We start from the raw sequence: 6,038 nt of genomic DNA, 5'->3' as shown, positions 1-6,038 counted from the left end.
GGAAAATGGAAATAAATAAATTTTTTTAATATTATTATTTTTCCCTAACTAAGGGGGTGATGAAGGGGGGTTTGATTTACTTTTATAGCATTTTTTATAGCGGATTTTTATGATTGGCAGCCGTCACAAACTAAAAGACGCTTTTTATAGCAAAAAAGTTTTTGCGTCTCCACATTTTGAGACCTATAATTTTTCCACATTTTGCTCCACAGAGTCATGTGAGGTCTTGTTTTTTGCGGGACGAGTTGACGTTTTTATTGGTAACATTTTCGGACACGTGACAGTTTTTGATCGCTTTTTATTCCGATTTTTGTGAGGCAGAATGACAAAAAAAATGCTATTCATGAATTTCTTTTGGGAGAGGCGTTTATACCGTTCCACGTTTGGTAAAATTGATAAAGCAGTTTTATTCTTCGGGTCAGTACGATTACAGCGATACCTCATTTATATCATTTTTTTATGTTTTTGCGCTTTTATATGATAAAAACTATTTTATAGAATAAATAAATATTTTGGCATCGCTTTATTCTGAGGACTATAACTTTTTTATTTTTTATTTGATGACGCTGTATGGCGGCTCGTTTTTTGCGGAAGTTTTCAGTGGTACCATGGTTATTTATATCCGTCTTTTTGATCACGTGTTATTCCACTTTTTGTTCGGCGGTATGATAATAAAGCGTTGTTTTTTGCCTCTTTTTTTTTCCTACGGTGTTCACTGAAGGGGTTAACTATAGATACAGATTTATAGATGGGGTCGTTACGGACGCGGCGATACGATTTTTTTTTTTACTTTGTCCCAGGGGGGGACATCACAGATCGCTGATCTGACAGTTTGCACAGCACTCTGTCAGATCGGCGATCTGACTTACAGTGCTGCACGCTTACCAAGCGCTTGCTCTGAGCAGGCACTCTGTAAGCCACCTCCCTCCCTGCAGGACCCGGATGCCGCGGCCATCTTGGATACGGGCACCTGCAGCGAGGAGGAGGTAAGAGACCCTCGCAGCAACGCGATCACATCGCGTTGCTCCGGGGGTCTCAGGGAAGCACGCAGGGAGCCCCCTCCCTGCACGATGCTTCCCTGTACCGCTGGCACACCGCGATCATGTTTGATCGCGGTGTGCCGGGGGTTAATGTGCCGGGGGCGGTCCGTGACGGCTCCTGACACATAGTGCCGGATGTCAGCTGCGATAGTCAGCTGACACCCGGCCGCGCTACCCCCGTGAGTGCCGCCGATCGCGCTGGACGTACTATCCCGTCGGTGGTCATACGGGCCCACCCCACCTCGACGGGATAGTACGTCCAATGTCAGAAAGGGGTTAATAATGTAAAAATCATATAACGTGATTTTCTGTTTTTTTATTTTTAGATCCTGTCTCTCACAGTTAAAGTGTACCTACGGTAAAAATTACTGACCTCTCCATTCTTTGTAGGTGGGAAAACTTGCAAAATCTGCAGTGTATCAAATACTTATTTTCCCCACTGTATATTATAGATAATAAATAGATAATAGATAGACAATTGGATATAGATATTTTCTGATATGCTTATGTTTCCATAACTCCTAGACACTTCAATGGAGAGAGCAGCACACATACACAATCATCATTATTGATTTTTCACTACAATGCAGCCACCTTGATTTACCAGAATGGGGTCCAGAGACCGTTTTTAATCATGATAGTTCAGGGCTCAAAAATAGGAAATACCTTTTCATTGCAGTTTGCATTTTTCTAATTATATGCACAGCCATCCATGTTACAGAACTCCACAGAAGCCGCGTCCTGTGCTTCTCTCTTCTGGGAATGTCGGGCACAGATGCAGCGGCAGCGTGGAGGCTGTTGGCTTCTTGCTTACATTCTGGATATTATCTGTGTGTTCTGGTGCAGACGCGTTTCACGGTGGACTGTGACCGTGTAGAAATGCTTAGGAAAACAGCGGCTTTGTGGTTATTTTATGTGTATTTTCCTTCTGTCTACAAAGTGGTGTCGGGTTTAAAATCCTATAAAATGTGTTGGAGTTTATGGACTTTAAATAAAAGAGGAGGTCACTTCCCCCCAGTGAAACACAAGAAGTTTCCGTGAGCTCGGAGGATGTGTTTATACTTTCACGGCATTGTGTGAACATTTTATTTGCGGTCTCCAGTAAGGTGTGTTATACGGGATTAATATGCTGCGGAAAACAATATTGGGCTTTATAAAATGTGTGGAAAGTGTGGAAATAGATAATTTCCAAAATATGAGGCAACAAGCAAAAGAATGCTGGAAACAAGAAAAAGGGCTGTTTATTTGTCCATTAAGTGCAGCAACGAGAAACGCTGTGAGCAGGAACGTCAGTGAACACGGGGGCGAATAACAAGGGTTAATTATTTTTTTTTGCTAGAATTGTTTGGAGCAATGACTTTTTTTTGTGGGGGAGATTTATTTTAAGACGATATCTAACTGCTAAATGGACTGGGGCTGCTTTAATGATAGATAGAAAGATATTTAGAATTGAGAGTCTTCAGTGGTTGATGCCTTTTAATGGCTAACTGAAAAGATGGTAACAAATTGCAAGATTTCGAGACTCCTCAGATCCCTTCATCAGGCATCTATCCACTGGCTACCAAGATATATATCTTTCCTTAATGATAGATAGTAATTTTGACCAGGAACGCCCAAACTGTTATTGTGAACAGTTAAGTAAACTGACGATGAAATGATCTCTAAAAAGGTAAAGTTAAAAATGAGACATTTCCCTTGTATTTTAGGATATATATATATATATATATATATATATATATATATATATATATAATTTTTTGGTTTGTTTTTGTTACATTTTAAAAATTACAAAAAGGAAAGTGGACCGATGCAAAAGTTCAGGCACCCTGCATGGGAAAGGTTTATTCTGATTTCATATATTCAGATATTGAGAAAACATGCATATGTGTCTTATATAGTGTATGTAAACTTCTAGTTTCAACTCTATCTAACCTGTTAGTGTTCTCTAACATCATTAGGAAAGCCCGGGTGATGCATATTTCCCAGCTTTATAAAAATCCAGCCTCCTCTAACCTTCTGCCAAAAAAAACAGCAGCCATGGGTTCTTCTAAGCAGCTCCACTCTGAAAATGGTGGAGGCCCACAAAGCAGGAGAAGGCTATAAGAAGATAGCAACACGTTTTCAAGTTGCCCTTTCCGCAGTTCAAAATATAATTAAGAAATGTCAGTTACAGGAACAGTGGAGGTCAAGATAAGGTCTGGAAGACCAAGCAAAATTTCAATGAACTGTTCCTAGGATTGCTAGAGAGACAAATCAGAAACCCTGCTTGACTGCAAAAGATCTTCAGAAAGATTTAGCAGACTCTGGAATTGTGTTACATTGTTCTACTGTCCAGAGACACCTGCATAAATATGGCCTTCATGGAAGAGTCATAAGAAGAAAACCTCTCCTGCATCCTCACCATGAAACTCAACGTCAGAAGTATGCAAAAAATAATTAAACAAGCCTGATGCATTTTGGAAATAAGCGAGGTTAAAATAGAACCCTTAGGCCACAATGACCAAAGGTATGTGTGGAGAAAAATGGTACAATTTCAGGAAAAGAACATCTTGCCAAACAATAAGTATGGGGGTGGATCAATTATGATTTGGAGTTGTGTTGCAGCCAATGACACAGGGAACAATTCACAGGTAGAGGAAAAAAGGATTCAATTAAATTTCAACAAATTCTTGATGTAAACATAACACCATCTGTAAAAAAACTGAAGTTGAAAATAGGATAGCTTCTATAAGTGGATAATGATCCAAAAAACACGTCAAAATCCACAATTGGCTAGCTGAAGGTTTTACAATGGCCCTCACAGTCCCCTGATCTGAACATCATTGAAAATCTGTGGATAGCCATCAAAATAGCAGGGCTGATTGGGTTTCCAATAACATCTCTTGCTCCTTCCCTACATGCAGAGATCACATGTGCCCTTGGTCCGGAGGAGGAAGCACAGTCCGTGCTACTGATTAATAATCTATATACACAATCTACTGTGTAAAAAGAGATCTAAGGTAAAGCTGGGCATAAACCATGCTTATCTTCTCTCCAGGAAGTCTGTTTCTGGACACACGGGGCAGAGAACTTTCTAGGTGAGGGACATCTCCTTGTTATATGCAGTAATATATAGGATGGGGGGGGGGGCAGACACCTGCATTTATGCATTTCTCCGATGTAATGATATTATTATCCTCCCTATATTGCCCCCTCCTGACACTGAGCGCTCGATGCTCACCACATCTTGTAGAAGGTGGGCTCCTGCCTCTTCCGTGCAGCATATTGAACTTGTCAGAACTGAATGGACATTTAGGATAAATAATTCCACATTTGTAAAGCCATCGATCTTCAGTGCCGGCAGCTGCTCTCCGCCACCCCCAGAGCTCTTCAAAGAGACAAGAACAACAAGGCCCCTGCATATTGATCGGGTGCTGAGACCCCCCCCCCATACACACAAGACCCTGCAGTCAATTATTACATGGAGTAATTCTGCCCCAGTGTACATACAAATACCCGACATTCACCTACAGCACAGACATGCACTGTACACATGGGGGGATCCGCTATAACTGCACAGACTATGCACTGTACACATGGGGGGCTCTGCTACAACTGCACACACCATGCACTGTACACATTGGAGGCTCCGCTATAACTGCACAGACCATGCACTGTACACATGGGGGGCTCCGCTATAACTGCACAGACCATGCACTGTACACATGGGGGGCTCCGCTATAACTGCACAGACCATGCACTGTACACATGGGGGGCTCCGCTATAACTGCACAGACCGTGCACTATACACATGGGGGGCTCCGCTATAACTGCACAGACCGTGCACTGTACACATGGGGGGCTCCGCTATAGCTGCAGACCGTGCACTGTACACATGGGGGGCTCCGCTATAACTGCACAGACCGTGCACTGTACACATGGGGGGCTCCGCTATAGCTGCAGACCGTGCACTGTACACATGGGGGGCTCTGCTATAACTGCACACACCATGCACTGTACACATTGGAGGCTCCGCTATAACTGCACAGACCATGCACTGTACACATGGGGGGCTCCGCTATAACTGCACAGACCATGCACTGTACACATGGGGGGCTCCGCTATAACTGCACAGACCATGCACTGTACACATGGGGGGCTCCGCTATAACTGCACAGACCGTGCACTATACACATGGGGGGCTCCGCTATAACTGCACAGACCGTGCACTGTACACATGGGGGGCTCCGCTATAGCTGCAGACCGTGCACTGTACACATGGGGGGCTCCGCTATAACTGCACAGACCGTGCACTGTACACATGGGGGGCTCCGCTATAGCTGCAGACCGTGCACTGTACACATGGGGGGCTCCGCTATAACTGCACAGACCGTGCACTGTACACATGGGGGGCTCCGCTATAGCTGCAGACCGTGCACTGTACACATGGGGGGCTCCCCTGTAACTCCACAGACCGTGCACTGTACACATGGGGGGCTCCCCCTGTAACTCCACAGACCGTGCACTGTACACATGGGGGGCTCCCCTGTAACTCCACAGACCATGCACTGTACACATGGGGGGCTCCGCTATAACTCCACAGACCATGCACTGTACACATGGGGGGCTCCCCTGTAACTCCACAGACCATGCATTGTACACATGGGGGGCTCCGCTATAACTCCACAGACCGTGCACTGTACACATGGGGGGCTCCCCCTGTAACTCCACAGACCGTGCACTGTACACATGGGGGGCTCCGCTATAACTGCACAGACCGTGCACTGCACACATGGGGGGCTCCGCTATAACTGCACAGACCGTGCACTGTACACATGGGGGGCTCCGCTATAGCTGCAGACCATGCACTGTACACATGGGGGGCTCCGCTATAGCTGCAGACCGTGCACTGTACACATGGGGGGCTCCGCTATAGCTGCAGACCGTGCACTGTACACATGGGGGGCTCCGCTATAGCTGCAGACCGTGCACTGTACACATGGGGGGCTCCGCTATAGC

Source organism: Ranitomeya variabilis, chromosome 4 (assembly GCF_051348905.1).
Source record: "Ranitomeya variabilis isolate aRanVar5 chromosome 4, aRanVar5.hap1, whole genome shotgun sequence".
Classification (NCBI taxonomy): domain Eukaryota; kingdom Metazoa; phylum Chordata; class Amphibia; order Anura; family Dendrobatidae; genus Ranitomeya; species Ranitomeya variabilis.
This window is presented reverse-complemented; position numbering follows the sequence as displayed.